Below are 17,021 nucleotides of genomic sequence, written 5' to 3'. Positions count from 1 at the left end.
AGTGGCCCTTTAAATCGCAGAGACCCGGCGCGCGCGCGCCCTAAGGAGCGGGGCCGCGCGCGCCGGGACAACACAGACGGGGAACGGGTCAGGTACGGGAGCCGAGATGCGCATCGTGAGCGGGCGCATCCCGCATCTCAAATCGCATCCCGGCTGGGAGTAATATCGCAGCGCACCCGGTCAGCAGGTCTGACCGGGGCGCTGCGAATGAGAGAACGCTGCGAGCGCTCCGGGGAGGAGCGGGGACCCGGAGCGCTCGGCGTAAAAGTACCCCCCTGGGGTCTCCCCCTCTTCTTGAAGCCTGAGAACCTGAGGATAAGACTTTTGTCCAGGATGTTGTCCTCAGGTTCCCAAGATCTCTCCTCTGGGCCACAATTCTCCCAGTCAACCAAGAAGAATCTTTTACCTCTGACTGTCTTGGATGCTAGAATCTCCTTCACCGAAAAGACGTCAGATGAACCGGAAACAGGAGTGGGAGAAACAAATTTGGGAGAGAAGCGGTTAAGGATGAGTGGTTTAAGGAGAGAGACATGGAAGGCATTAGGAATACGGAGAGAAGGAGGAAGAAGGAGTTTGTAAGAGACAGGGTTGATCTGGCACATGATTTTGAAAGGACCAAGATAGCGTGGTCCCAGTTTATAACTGGGGACACGAAAGCGGCCATACTTAGCGGAGAGCCATACCTTGTCTCCGGGAGCAAAAATGGGGGGAGTTCTTCTTTTCTTATCAGCAAATTTTTTCATCCGGGATGAAGCCTGTAAGAGAAAATTTTGGGTTTCTTTCCATATGGTGGAAAGGTCTCGAGTCACTTCATCAACAGCGGGCAAACCAGAGGGCATGGGAGTGGGGAGGGGAGGAAGAGGGTGACGGCCGTACTCCAAGAAGAATGGGGATTTAGCAGAAGATTCGGAGACTCTGAAGTTATATGAGAATTCGGCCCATGGTAGAAGATCTGCCCAGTCATCCTGGCGGGAGGAAACAAAATGTCGCAAATAGTCACCCAGGACCTGATTAATTCTTTCTACTTGCCCATTGGATTGGGGATGATAAGAAGAAGAGAAGTTTAATTTGATCTTGAGCTGCTTACAGAGGGCCCTCCAGAATTTAGACACAAATTGAACGCCTCTATCCGAGACGATATGCGTGGGCAACCCGTGAAGGCGAAAAATGTGTATAAAAAATTGCTTTGCCAACTGAGGCGCTGAAGAAAGGCCTGGAAGAGGGATAAAATGTGCCATCTTGGAGAATCGATCAACGATCACCCAAACAACTGTGTTGCCACGGGATAAAGGCAAGTCAGTAATAAAGTCCATACCAATCTGTGACCAAGGTTGTTCAGGAACAGGCAGAGGATGAAGGAGACCAGCAGGCTTCTAGCGAGGAGTCTTATCCCGGGCACAGACAGTACAAGCCCGCACGAAATCAACAACATCAGTCTCCAGAGTAGGCCACCAATAAAATCGAGAGATGAGTTGAAAGGATTTTTTGATGCCAGCATGGCCTGCGAGGTGGGAGGAGTGTCCCCACTTGAGAATCCCGAGGCGCTGGCGTGGAGAAACGAAGGTCTTCCCTGGAGGAGTTTGTCTGATGGAAGCTGGAGAAGTGGAGATCAGACAGTCCGGAGGAATGATGTGTTGCGGAGAGGCTTCCACTTCAGAGGCATCTGAAGAACGAGAGAGGGCATCGGCCCTAATGTTCTTGTCAGCAGGGCGAAAATGGATTTCAAAGTTAAAACGGGCAAAGAACAACGACCACCTAGCCTGGCGAGGGTTCAGTCGTTGGCAGACTGGAGATAAGAGAGATTCTTGTGGTCAGTGTATATAATAACTGGATATTTGGATCCCTCCAGCAGGTGCCTCCATTCCTCAAGCGACAATTTTATGGCCAGTAATTCTCGATCACCAATGGAGTAGTTTTTCTCCGCCGGAGAGAAGGTCCTAGAAAAAAACCCACAAGTAACAGCATGCCCGGAAGAATTTTTTTGTAGAAGAATTGCTCCAGCTCCCACTGAGGAGGCGTCTACCTCCAATAAGAAGGGTTTAGATGGGTCAGGTCTGGAGGGTATGGGAGCAGAAGAAAAGGCAGACTTGAGATGTTTAAATGCGTCTTCCACTTGAGGAGACCAGGACTTAGGATTGGCGTTTTTCTTGGTTAGAGCCACGATAGGAGCCACAATAGTGGAAAAGTGTGGAATAAATTGTCTGTAATAATTGGCGAACCCCAAAAAACGTTGGATAGCACGGAGTCCGGAGGGGCGTGGCCAATCTAATACGGCAGATAGTTTATCTGGGTCCATTTTTAGTCCCTGGCCAGAGACTAAGTATCCTAGGAAAGGAAGAGACTGACATTCAAAGAGACATTTTTCCATTTTGGCATAAAGTTGATTGTCCCGAAGTCTCTGAAGAACCATGCGGACATGCTGGCGTTGTTCTTCGAAGTTGGCAGAAAAAATCAGAATATCGTCCAGGTAAACCACAACACAGGTATATAGAAGATCACGAAAAATTTCATTTACAAAGTCTTGGAAGATGGCAGGGGCGTTGCAAAGGCCAAAGGGCATAACCAGATACTCAAAGTGTCCATCTATGGTGTTAAATGCAGTCTTCCATTCGTCCCCCTCCCTGATGCGGATGAGATTATAAGCACCTCTTAAGTCCAGCTTGGTGAAGATGTGGGCGCCTCGTAGGCGGTCAAAGAGTTCCGAGATAAGAGGTAGGGGGTAGCGGTTTTTTATCGTGATTTTATTATGTCCGCGGTAATCAATGCAAGGGCGTAGGGAGCCGTCTTTTTTGGAGACAAAAAAAAATCCAGCTCCGGCAGGAGAGGAGGACTTGCGGATAAACCCCTTTTTTAAGTTCTCCTGGATGTATTCCGACATGGCTTGGGTTTCCGGAGCAGACAGAGGATAGATTCTGCCCCGGGGTGGAGTAGTACCCGGGAGGAGGTCAATAGGACAGTCATAAGGCCTGTGAGGAGGCAAAGTCTCTGCTTGTTTTTTGCAAAAAACATCAGCATAGTCCAGATAGGCCTTAGGAAGACCAGATACCGGGGGAACTACAGGGTCTTGACTGTGAGTACTGGGAGCCAGTTTAAGACAGTCCTTGTGGCAAGAAGTACCCCAGTTCTTGATTTCCCCTGTGGTCCAATCAAGGGTTGGGGAATGGCGTTGAAGCCACGGTAATCCAAGAAGAATTTCTGAAGTGAAGTTAGAGAGGATCAAAAATTCAATTTTTTCGTGATGGGGTCCGATGCACATTAAGAGAGGTTCCGTGCGGTAACGCACGGTACAGTCCAATCTTTCATTATTAACAGAGTTGATGTAGAGGGGTCTGGCGAGACTGGTCACTGGGATTTTGAACCTGTTGATGAGAGAGGCCAAAATAAAATTTCCTGCAGATCCGGAATCCAAGAAGGCCATAGCAGAGAAGGAGAAGGTAGAAGACATCCGCACAGGCGCAGTAAGATGTGGAGAAGCAGAGTTCACATTAAGAGCTGTCTCACCTTTGTGCGGAGTCAGCGTGCGTCTTTCCTGGTGAGGAGGACGGATAGGACAATCCTTCAAGAAATGTTCGGTACCGGCACAGTACAGGCAAAGGTTCTCCATGCGGCGTCGTGTCCTCTCTTGAGGTGTCAAGCGAGACCGGTTAACTTGCATAGCCTCCACGGCGGGAGGCACAGGAACGGATTGCAGAGGACCAGAGGAGAGAGGAGCCGGGGAGAGAAACCGCCTCGTGCGAACAAAGTCCATATCCTGGCGGAGCTCCTGACGCCTTTCGGAAAAACACATGTCAATGCGGGTGGCAAGATGAATAAGTTTATGCAGGTTAGCAGGAATTTCTCGTGCGGCCAGCACATCTTTAATGTTACTGGATAGGCCTTTTTTAAAGGTCGCGCAGAGGGCCTCGTTATTCCAGGATAATTCGGAGGCAAGAGTATGGAATTGGATGGCGTACTCGCCAACAGAAGAATTACCCTGGACCAGGTTCAGCAGGGCAGTTCGGGCAAGTTCCTCAAAGACACTTCGAATCTCCGAGAAGAAGGAGTGTACAGAGGCAGTGACAGGATCATTGCGGTCCCAGAGCGGTGTGGCCCATGACAGGGCTTTCCCAGACAGAAGGCTGACTACGAAAGCCACCTTAGACCTTTCAGTTGGAAACTGGTCCGACATCATCTCCAAATGCAGGGAACATTGCCAAAGAAAACCACGGCAAAACTTAGAGTCCCCATCAAATTTATCCGGCAAGGATAATCGGAGGCTGGAAGCGGCCACTCGCTGCGGAGGAGGTGCAGGAGCTGGCGGAGGAGATGATTGCTGAAGCTGTGGTAGTAGCTGCTGTAGCATCACAGTCAGTTGAGACAGCTGGTGGCCTTGTTGTGCTATCTGTTGCGACTGCTGGGCGACCACCGTGGTGAGGTCGGAGACAACTGGCAGCGGGACCTCAGCGGGATCCATGGCCGGATCTACTGTCTCGATTCGGCTGGCTGGAGGTGGATCCTCTGTGCCAGAGAGGGATTAGCGTGGACCGTGTCGGTGGACCGGTTCTAAGTTGCTACTGGTATTCACCAGAGCCCGCCGCAAAGCGGGATGGTCTTGCAGCGGCGGTAGCAACCAGGTCGTATCCACCGGCAACGGCTCAACCTCTCTGACTGCTGAGATAAGCGCGGTACAAGGGAGTAGACAAGAGCAAGGTCGGACGTAGCAGAAGGTCAGGGCAGGCAGCAAGGATCGTAGTCAGGGGCAACGGCAGGAGGTCTGGAACACAGGCTAGGAACACACAAGGAAACGCTTTCACTGGCACAATGGCAACAAGATCCGGCGAGGGAGTGCAGGGGAAGTGAGGAATAAGTAGGGAGTGCACAGGTGAGGATACTGATTAGGCCTGCTGCGCCAATCAGTGGCGCAGTGGCTCTTTAAATCGCAGAGACCCGAGCGGGGCCGGGCGCGCCGGGACAACACAGACGGGGAACGTGTCAGGTACGGGAGCCGAGATGCGCATCGTGAGCGGGCGCATCCCGCATCTCGAATCGCATCCCGGCTGGGAGTAATATCGCAGCGCACCTGGTCAGCAGGTCTGACCGGGGCGCTGCGAATGAGAGAACGCTGCGAGCGCTCGGTGTAACAATTGGCTTTCTATACCCAGATAACTGAAAAATCTATTATCTTGATTCTTACATCCAGAAAATCCAAAGTGTTTAAACCAAAAACTGGCGTAAATCGCATATTGATGGTATTCTCTGTGTTCAAGTAATGGACGAAATCATGGAACTTCTCCTCAGGACCATCCCATACTAGAAAAACGTTGTCCACGAACCTATGAAAGTCTTTAATGTATTTGAAAAATGGATTTTTAGATGAGAACACATAATCTTGCTCAGTAACTACTAAAAAAAATATTGGCATAGGAACAGCTGATATGTTCCCAGCCTCTGTCTGTACCAGACATTTTCGAACTGAAAGCAGTTATTGGACAAGATAAATTCAGTAGCTTTAGATAGGAAATCAATATAGTCACTGGACCTGTAAACTGATCGCAGGAATCGATCCTAGGAGAGCCTACACACCCGCCTGTGGGATGCGAGTGAACAGGTTTTCAACGTCGATGGAAGCGAACGCATAGTCCTTCTGCCAGCCTAAATCACTCAGAAGGGTGATTAAATCACCCGTGTCTCTCAAATAGGATGGAATAACTGGCAGCATTGGAGACACTGACTACTCTACAAAACTAGAAAGGTACTCAGTAGGGACGTCAATACCAGCCACGATTGGCCTACCAGTGGGCGGGGTTACCCCTTTGTGAATTTTTGGCAGAATGTACCATTGAGGATGACTGGGATCGACTGGGATAAGTTTTTCACCTAACTTCTCAGATAAATATTCTTACTGATAACTTTTATTAAGCAGCGTACGTAATCTATTCATAATTCTTGCAGTTGGATCAATATCTAGTTTTTCGTACACTGTAAGGTTACCAAATTGGTTCAGAGCTTCTTTTCTATAATCTTTTTGCCACCAGACAACCACCCAACCTCCTTTGTCAGCCTTCGAAATAACTCTCGAAACAAGCTCATCTAATGCAAATCTCTCGCTGTTGTAATATTAGCAGGTGTCTTAAGATATATCAAAGCTCGGACAGATATATCAAAGCTCGAGTAACTGCCTTGTGGAAAAGATCTATAGAGCTACCGGGCTGTATGGGCGAGTTAAATTTAGAGGGGTTGCCTCCTGTGAAGGGTTCTCTATCAAGTTCCTGGGTATATCCTGCTTACTCTGACAAGCTTAATAAGCACTGATTTTCTGCTTCACTGAATTCCAATGCTGAGTGAAAATCCAGTGGAGTCCCATATACACAATAATAGAACCAATAAAAAATACAGATCATGGTGCAAAAAAATGAGTCCTCATAGAGCCCCATATATGGAAAAATGTGAAAGTTACAGGGGTCAGAATAGAGATAACATGTCAGTTTTACCGTAAAGGGCACTGCATAAAAACTAAACTCTCCAAAATTGCAAAAGTGTGGTTTTGTTTTCAATTTCCCCACAAACTAATATTCCTTTTGGTTGCATTTTAGGATAAAATTAGAGGTGTAATTACAAAGTACAATTAGTCGTGCAAAAAAACAAGTCCTTATATGGGTCTGTGGATGGAAAAATAAAAGAAATTAAAAAAAATCTTCTAAAAAAATAAAGAAATATTTATTCTAAAAAAATAAAATAAAACTTAAATCAAGGAAAGTAGAGCTACCTGTGGGGAGAGACAAATTTTCCCGAGAAAGGTTCATACAAGCAAAAGAAATCAGCCCAAAATGCCTTAAAGGGGTACATTATAAGATGTCTAATCACAGGGTTCCCACTGCTGGGGATCCACCCAATCTCTCATGCAGCCACCTGTCTCAGCTGCACAAAGCGATGATCGCTCCGTGTCTGAAGCCTCACGACCACGGGGCCGAAGTATCGTGATGTCACAACCCCGCTCCTTGTGACATCACGTCTGCCCCCTGAATGCAAGTCTATGGGAGGGGGTGTGACGGACGATCATCGCTTCGTGCAGCTGAGACATGTGGGTGCTGCATGGGAGATTGCAGGGTCCCCAGCGGCAGGACCCCCGCGATCAGACATCTTATCCCCAGGGTTCATCTTATCCCCAGGGAACTGAGTTCCTGCACTCTTTTCACAGTAGGAACAACGTTCCAATTAGAAGGAGTCCTGCAGGACTATCCCTTGAGTGGAAGAGTTCCCACACTTTTTTTCCTGGATCTTGACCCCTGCTTATTCCCTATCCTTATCCCCTCTTAGGGAAGGAGTACCACTTTAATAAGTGGACAACTCCACCACAAGTGAAGAAGAGTGCCCTCAGCCTGCTGACATCTCCAGCAAAGGCTCGATGAGCGAGCATACATCCAAGAGACCAAGGAGATCGTACGCAAAATATTGTCCCTTGCCTCCTCCCCCCCCAAAAAAAACCCACCTGGTCTCCATGGATGACATCAGGAATAATGTGACCGAGGCGAACAGCAAGAAGTTTGGAAAACATTTTAATATCGCAATTGATGAGCAAAATAGGGCGATAGCTGGTGCAATGCAAGGGATCCTTGTTGGGTTTGGGCAGTACCACCACATGAGCCTCCAGAGCCTGCCTAGGGAACGGGCATGAAGGAGAGATGCTATTAAAACATTTTGTAAAAAATGGAGATAACAGCAACCTGAAAACCTTATAGAAAGGGGAAGTGAAATAGTCAGGTCCCAGGCTCTTCCCACCTTTGAGAGAGGATATCTCAGCATCCAGGTCGGCCTCCGTAAATGGAGAGTCAATAGCCGCAGAAACCTCCTGATCCAAGGTGGGAAGGGCTGTTTCATTCAGAGATCTTAGCATCCAGAGCCTTAGTGGGCATATCAGCAAACCTCCCCTTATTATGATTTAATAACACATTTTAAAGACATTCACAATGTTGCAGGGATTATGAACCACCCCCGACCCTAAGAATGTATAGTAGGGATAAAGGCCGCTAGAAATTTAAGTGAATTAAGCAAGCCAACGACCTGCCACTTTTGTTTGCATACTCATAGAGAAAACCGCTGTACCTCTCCTGCTGGCTAAGGGACTTTTGCAACAGGAGATCTTTCAATTGCTCCCTCATTAACGTGAGTTCAGACAGAATAGTTGAATCAGCAGAACACTTATGTTGCTTAGACAAATCCTCCAATTTAGCCAGCAATTGAGCCACCTTATGCGCTCTCTCCTTTTTGAGCCTAGATCTGTGCTGGATAAGGAGCCCCCTGATAACGCATTTTATGGCCTCCCACTGCATATAGCTTGCTCTATCGCAGATCTGCACATCAAATCTTTAAAGAGTACCTGTCATCAAACTAAACTTTTAAAGTTTGGTCTCCTCTCGGCCTGGCAGGAGACCAAACTTAGGAAGTGCATGTGGGGTATGGCAGGGCACAGCTCTCGCAAGCTTCAGTGATGTCAAGTTTGATGGGGAACGCCCACTTTCTCCTGCCGGGAGTTCACACAGTGTGAGTAAGGGGAAAGGTATGATACACAGCTTTTTAAAGCTCGGACAAAAATGTTAAGGGCAGGAGGGGTGTTAGGAGTACTTAGAGAGTCTTCCCCGGATACTCACAGAGCCGACCTGAAATAATCTGGACTTTACAACATCTTTACAGCCGGATCTATGTTATCATATTGTAATCTGGTATTTTTAATATGTAATGACTCTGTTTATTATTCTATGTACTTTTATTTTCTTATTCTCAAGTATCTGTTTTAAAGAAAATCTTTAATAAAAAAACTGTTAGAAAAAAAAAAGGAGTACTTAGAGAATATAATCTTAGTTAGTTTAGAAAAATGGTTTGATGACAAGTACTCTTTAAGGAGATGTTCGTTAAGACACCATGTCCATTCCATAGACCACATCCCCGGCAGCATAAGTGATAAGAAAACAGGTGCATAATCAGACCAAACTGCTGTAACAATGGAGGCAGAGGGTTGACACAATAGAGCATGGTAAGAAGTAAAAAGCATGTCAATTCTGCCATATACTCCTAAATATTTAAACTGTTCTACTACTGGCAGGCCTCAAGCTGAGAATCGAAAAGGGAGAAAGGCAGACTTGGTCCAATTCATCCAAAGACCCAAAAAGGATCCAAAACGGTCAATAACCGAGATCACACAGGGCAAGGGGGTACGAGGATTATTAAGAAAGAGAATCAAATCTTCGGCATATAGCTTCGTTTTGTCCTCCCAAACTCCCAGTATGATGCTGGTGATCGCTGGATCCTGTCTAATACAAATAGCCAGGGGCTCCACTGCCACTGCGAAAAGGAGCTGCAAGATGAAGAACATACCCCATTGACTAAAACTTGAGCTCTAGGTGCCACATACAGGATTGAGATCCAGAGAATGAAAACATCTCCAAATCAAAAAGTGCAGCAGAGTGAAAATAAGATAAGGCCATTCTTTATCTTTGTAAAACTGAGCAAACCGGTCAGCAATTTGATCAGTAGCTTACAGGGTGTTCCTAAGTGAGTTTATCCTTAAAATGGGAGGAGCAGCCTTATCTTATCTAACTATCTGTGCACATAATTTACTTGACTGATTGCCATGTTTGAAGTAAAACTGTTAAATGGAAAAATGAATAGGAAACAATTTCTTTCTAAAGTGCTGTATGTATAACCGGTGTGATGTGCAGAACTGCGCCCCATGCAGTTTTGCATTGGCCACTCCCCTTAGCTGTCCGGAGAGTTCAAACATACAGCGAGGGGAGGGGGAAGGCAGAGCTGTGCAGGATGCAGTTCTGCACTTCCCTCAGGAGGACGACACAAATTCTCACAGCCCCACTCCTGGATGTAGCTTGACAGCTGTGAGCAGGGTTGTGCACCTCCTGTAGATTCTCACAGCCCTGCTCCTGGATGTAAATTTTCCTGCACCTCCCTCAGGAGAAGAGGGATTCTCACAGCGCTGCTTGCACAGCCCCCTGGACGTAGATTTTCACAGCTGTCAAAATCTACGTCCAGGAGCAGGGGTGTGAAAATCTACATCCTCCTGAGGAAGGGGTGAGGAGGGGCTGAGGGAGGTGCAGAACCTCGCTATATGTGCAGACAGCTGAGGGAGAGGCCAACGCAAAATTGCATTGGGTGCAGTTCTGCACCTCCGACCCAATCATCGCCACCATGCCTCCTTATTGGCCACATACCGAGCTCCAACTCTGACCAACGTGCCGCCAGGTCCTCCTCTCTAAAGAAAGACTCATGTTTCAGGTACGATATGGTGGACTTAAAGAGGTACTCCAGTGGAAAAAATGTTTTTTAAATGAACTGGTGCCAGAAAGTTAAACAGATTTGTAAATTGCTTCTATTTAAAAATCGTAATCCATCAAGTACTTATCAGCTTCTGTATACTATAGAGGAAGTTGATTTTCTATCTGGAGTTCTTTTCAGTCTGACCACAGTGCTCTCTGCTGACACCTCTGTCCATATCAGGAACTGTCCAGAGCAGGAGAGGTTTGCTATGGGCATTTGCTTGTACTCTGGATAGTTCCTAACATGGACAGAGGTGTTAGCGGAGAGCACTGTGTTCAGACAGAAAGGAAATTCAAAAAGAAATGAACTTCCTCTGTATTATACAGCAGCTGATAAGTACTGGAGGGATTCATATTTTTAAATAGAAGTAATTTACAAATCTGTTTACATTTCTGGCACCAGTTGATTTGAAAAAATGTGTTTTCCACCACAGTACCTCTTTAACACAACCCCTGAGATACGCTTTCAGGGTATGATAGAGTACCCCAAATGCTCAAAGCCCACGAGATCGGAGTAACACCTGCAGCTGGTCTGGGACCCGATCTAGGGGGCCTATAAGCTGAAGCCAGAATGGGTGTATTTTCTATCTACGTGGTCTGGACCGAGTGGTCAGGAAAACCCTTTGCATGGAGTTCACAAGAGCTAAACAGGTTGCCACTGGAATCCTCCAGAGATAGGCTGGGTTCACGCCACGTTTTTGCAATACAGTTCCTGTATCAGGTTTTTGATATATTAAAAAAAAAAAAAAAAAACACATGATTTCTCAAAACCTGACTTAACTGTAACAAAACGTGTACACGCATTTTAATCCATATACGGTTAAAAACTGTATACGTTTGAAAAACGTGGTCTGGTTGCATCCGTTTTTTAAGAAAAAAAAATTTATACATTTTTCACTTTTCACTCCATTGTGAATAAAGTTTCACTTGTTTGATTGAAACTCCAAAGAGAAAAAACTGCAAAGTCAAAATCTGTATGGTGAAAACTGCATGGAACCATACGCACATACGGTCGTGTACGGTTCCCATTGACTCCCATGTTAAAAAAAAAAAAAAGGTATACATTTCAATACGGTTTTTCTCCCAGACCAAAAACCATGGCAGGCTATGGTTTTGGGTACGGGAAAAAAAAACTGACAAAACCGTATAGGATGCGAAAAGGTCACAACCGGATGCATCTTTTGGCTTACGGTTTTCAATGGAGAGTCAATGCATACGGTTCCATACGGTTTTCAAATTGAAATCACATACGGAAACTGTATTACAAAAACGTGGTGTGAACCCAGCCTTAGAGACCTTGCACTCCCGCACATTTTATTTGACAATGCCCCACAGATGCTAAATAGGGTTTAGGCCTGGAGATATGCTTGGTCAATCCATCACCTAAGGGAGAGGATTATGCTCTGTTTCAGTATGTTACAGAACATGTTGCCATTCATGGTTTCCTCAATGAGCCGTAGGTCCCCAATGCCAGCAGCACTAATGCAGGCCCAGACCATGACACCATAATGTTTAAATGTGGGCAAGACAAGCTTGTCTTTGTACTATTCACTCAGTTGCTTCCACTCACACTTGACACCATCTGAACCAAAAAAGTTTATCTTTGTCTCATTGGACCACAAGACCTGGTTCAAGTAATCAGTATCCTTAGTCTGCTTGTCTTCAGCAGACAACTGGTGCCAGAAAGTTAAACAGATTTGTAAATTAATTCTTTTAAAAATTCTTAATCCTTCCAGTACTTATCAGCTGTTGTATGCTCCACAGGGAGGTCTTTTCTTTTTGAATTTCCTTTCTGTCTGACCACAGTGCTCTCTGCTGACACCTCTGTCCATGTCAGGAACTGTCCAGAGTAGGAGCAAATCCCCATAGCAAACCTGTACTGCTCTGCACAGTTCCTAAAATGGACAGAGGAGTCAGCAGATAGCACTGTGGTCAGACAGAAAGGGAAAAAAATATAACTTCCTGTGGCACATACAGCAGCTGATAATTACTGGAAGGATTAAGATTTTTAAATAAAAGTAATTTACAAATCTGTTTAACTTCCTGGCACCAGTTGATTTTTAAAAAAATGGAGTGGAGTACCCCATTAAGTCAATCTCAGGTCGCTTACTGTATTGCATTATCTGTGCTTAATACTGCCTGCAGACAATGTTGGACTACCTGCTGCATCAGGTAATACTTTGTAGTTTAACTTCCTTGTTATCCTCTTGGGGAACACAGGGCGTCCCTGTACGCCCTGCACCCGCGATATAACGCCATATCGGTCAGTCCCGGCAGCGAACGGTAGCCGGGACATGTGGCTAAAACCGGACATCACCACGATCGGTATTAACCCTTTAGAACGTTGATCGCCGCATCTAAAATGTAAAAATAAAAATACATCCCGGCAGCTGAGTCAGGCTGATGGGGACCACCGTGGTTCTGATCAGCTGAGGACATACGAGGAGGGTCCCTACCTTCCTCCTCGGCATCCGATCGGCGATTGATTTAACCCTTTCCCTAATGAAAGTTTAAATCGCCCCCCTTTTCCCATTTAAAAAAATAAACTGTGTAAATATAAAAAAATAAAAATAAACATATGTGGTATCGCAATGTGCGAAAATGTCCGAACTATAAAAATATATTGTTAATTAAACCACAGGGTCAATGGCGTACGCTTAAAAAAATTCCAAATCCAAAATAGCGGATTTTTGGTCATGTATACCATATAAAATAAATAAATAGCGATCAAAAAGTCAGATCAAAACAAAAATGGTACAGATAAAAACTTCAGATCACGGCGCAAAAAATAAGCCCTCATACATCCCTGTATGTGGAAAAATAAAAAGTTATAGGGGTCAGAAGCCCTCAATGGTTACAAAATGACGTATTTTTATTTATTTTTTTTCAATTTTGCAGCACAATGATTTTGTTTTTTGGTTTCACCGTAGATTTTTGGGTAAAATGGCTGATGTCATTACAAAGTAGAATTGGTGGCAAAAAAAAACTAAAACATTATATGCGTCTATAGGTGTAAAATTTTAAACCTTAAGGACTGAGCCCTTTTTTTGCAATTCTGACCACTGTCACTTTATTCATTAATAACTCTGGAATTCTTTTACCAATTATTCTGATTCCGAGATAGTTTTTTCGTGACATATTCTACTTTAACACAGTGGTAAATTTTCGTCGTTACTTGCATCATTTCATGAAAATTTTGCATTTTTCAAACTTTGAAACTCTCTGCTTGTAAGGAAAATGGATATTCCAAATAAATTATATATTGATTCACATACACAATGGGGGACATGTATCATTATTTGTGTATGGTAGAAGCAGTTTACCCCTTTTCCCGAATTCTAAATTATGTGCAGAAGCGCTAAATTTATCAATCAAAAGCAATGAGCTTCATAAATTGCGGGTAAATATAGTAATCTCCTCAATCCACTCTTTGGAAAATAGAATCAATGATTTAGAGCATCTTGCTACGTTAAGTCCAAGATGGCTTATATTTGCGCAAAAAAAAAACAGCTCTTGCGGCAAAATTTTTGATGTAAAGGAAAAGTATGCAGTTAATAAATCCATGCGTACTATAGATGTCACTCCAAGGTACCCCGATTAGGCCACATCTGGAGGACATGCTCTACCAAAACGTGCGCAAAAAAAAAAGGCTTGCGCAAAATTTTGCGCAAAAAAATACACACAAAACAGGGGTAAAATCTTTGATACATGTCCCCCAATATGTCTACTTTATGTTTGCATCATAAAGTTGACATGTTTTTACTTTTAGAAGACATCAGAGGGCTTCAAAGTTCAGCATAAATTTTCCAATTTTTCACAAAATTTTCTATATCAGAATTTTTCAGGGACCAGTTCAGTTTTGAAGTGGATTTGAGGGGCCTTCATATTAGAAATACCCCATAACTTACCCCATTATAAAAACTGTGGACAGTGGTCCCCCCCCCCCACATGTGACCCTATTTTGGAAACTACACCCCTCACAGAACATTTGCACCCCACTGGTGTTTGACAGAGCTTTGGAACAGTGGGCTGTGCAATTGAAAAATGTAATTTTTCATTTTCACGGATCACTGTTCCAAAAATCTGTCAAACGCCAGTGTAAATGCTCACTGCACCCCTTATTACATTATGTGTGGGGTGTAGTTTCCAAAATGGGGTCACATGTGTGTGTGTGTGTGTGGGGGGGGTGGTCCATAGTTCTGGCACTATGGAGGCTTTGTTAACACATACTGCCTTCAATTTCGGACGCATTCTGTCTCCAGAAACCCAATGTCGCACCTTCTCTTCTGAGCAGTGTAGTTCGCCCGCTGAGCACTTTACATCCACAGAAGAAATGGGGTTACAAGTTTTGGGAGGCTTTTTTCCTATTCTCCCTTGTGAAAATAGTAGGGTAACACCAGCATTTTAGTGGAAAAAAAATTTCTTCATTTTCACATCCAACTTTGACAAATTTCCGTTAAACACCTGTGGGGTGTTAAGGCTCACTTTACCCCTTGTTATTTTCCCGTGAGGAGTGTAGTTTCCAAAATGAGGTCACACGTGGGTATTTATTGTTTTCGTTTATTTCAGAACCGTTGTAAAATCAGCCACCTCTGTGCAAATCACAAATTTAGACCTCAAATGTACATAGTACGCTCTCACTCCTGAGCCTTGTTGTGCGTCCGCAGAACATTTTACGCCCACATATGGAGTAGTTCTGTACTCAGGAAAAAAAAGACCCCCAAAAATTGTAATGCTTTTTTTTTTTACACTAACATGCTGGTGTAGACCCCAACTTTGCCTTTTCATAAAGGTGTAAAAGGAGAAAAAGCCCCCAAAATATATAACGCAATATGTGGCCCTAAACTGTTTCCGTGAAATACGACAGGGCTCCGCAGTGAGAGAGCACCAATGAGCATTTGAGGACTAAATTGGGGATTTGAATCCGCCACAAAAATACCCTACAGCAGTGTTTCCCAAACAGGGTGTCTCCAGCTGTTGCAAAACTCCCGGCATGCCTTGACAGTCAGTGGCTGTCCGGCAATACTGTGAGTTGTTTTTCAACAGCTGGAGGCTTCGTTTTGGAAACACTGCCGTACAATACATTTTTTTTTATTTTATTGGGGTGGGACTGTGTAGGGGCATGTGTATATGTATTGTTTTACCCTTCATTATGTGTTAGTGTAGTGTTTTTAGGGTACATTCACACGGTCAGAGGATTACAATGAGTTTCTCACTGGGAGTTTGAGCTGTGGCGGAAAATTTGCCGCATCTCAAACTTGCAGCGGAACTCGCTGTAAACCCGCCCGTGTGAACCTCCAGCTGTTGCAAAACTACAGCTCCCAGCATGCACTGACAGACCATACATGGTGGGATTTGTAGTTATGCAACAGCTGGGAGGCACATTGGTTGCAAAAAACAGTTTGTTACTTAACTCAGTGTTTCGCAACCAGTGTGCCTCCAGCTGTTGCAAAACTAGAACTCCCAGCACGTACAGTCTCTCGGTGCATGCTGAGAGTTGTATTTTTGCAACAGCTGGAGGCACACTGGTTGCAAAACACTGAGTTAGGTAACAAACGGTTTCACAACCAATGTGTCTCCAGCTGTTGCAAAACTGCAACAATCAGCGTGCATTGACAGTTGAAGGGCATGCTGGGAGTTGTAGTTTTGCAACAGCTGGAGGCACACTGCTACAACTCCCAGCATGACCTTTGGTAGTCTGTGCATACTGGGAGTTGTAGTTATGCAACAGCTGGCAGCACACTTTTTCATAGAAAAAAAAAGTGCCTCCAGCTGTTGCATAACTACAACCCCCAGCATGCACAGACTACAAAAGGGCATGCTGGGAGTTGTAATTCGAACTCCAGCTCTTGCAAAACTACAACTGCCAGCATGCCCTTTGGCTGTGTATGCTGCGAGTTGTTGCTAACAGGTCTCACCTCCTGCTGTATCCTGCTGCTCCTGTCGCCGCCACCGATCCCGAAGGGACCCCCGCCATCCCGATCGCCGCCCAGCAGGGTCGTGAATGATCAGTCGTTCCAACTCTGACAGCCCCATTCACCCTTTTTCCGGGTCACCATAGACCCGATTGACCCAGAAAAGCCGCAAATCGTTGGTCTGAATCGCCGACATGGGGGGGGGGGGTGGTTCTCGGGACCCCTCCAGGGGTTTGCACGGCGTGCCTGCTGATAGATATCAGCAGTCACCCTGGTCCAGTCCCCGCCCGGCAAGCGGCGAGGACCAGAATTCCCATAGGCGTAACCATACGTCCTCAGTCCATAAGGACTATAAAGCGGGGGCGTATGGATACGCCCGGCGTCTTTAAGGGGTTAAAGGGTTATGATTTTTTTTTAAAAAGGTGGAGGAAAAAGACAAAAGTGCAAAAACAGAAAAACTCGAGACCCCAAGGGGGTCAATATTCATGTATGCCATATTTTTTTTTTATTCAATGCTCGATCTGGTCCCGTACAGTTATTTGTGTTTAACACAGAGGAAAAAAAACCTGCACCACTAGAGGCCAACACGTTTCAGACAAACTGTCCTTTGTCACAACGAAAGGCGACAGACTTTGCAGTGATGCAGTTTTTATCAAGAATATCAAATAACGAATTAAGTTTTTTTTTTTTAAACAAAAATCACCATTCACTAAAAGTTGTATGAAGAACAGAAGAAACACTTGTGGCCAGTATGGTGATAAAAGCATTTTTAAACAGTATATATCACAACAGTAAAATGAGG

At 45.1% G+C, this 17,021-nt stretch overlaps 1 protein-coding gene across 1 annotated transcript in view; it reads left to right on the top strand.

Moving 5' to 3' along the window:
- NSUN2 (NOP2/Sun RNA methyltransferase 2) overlaps nucleotides 1-17,021 on the top strand; it is a 152,983-nt gene that overhangs the window by 48,549 nt on the left and 87,413 nt on the right. The gene's annotated exons all lie outside the window — the stretch shown is intronic.

This window comes from Hyla sarda, chromosome 5 (genome assembly GCF_029499605.1).
Source record: "Hyla sarda isolate aHylSar1 chromosome 5, aHylSar1.hap1, whole genome shotgun sequence".
NCBI lineage: Eukaryota > Metazoa > Chordata > Amphibia > Anura > Hylidae > Hyla > Hyla sarda.
This window is presented reverse-complemented; position numbering and strand designations above follow the sequence as displayed.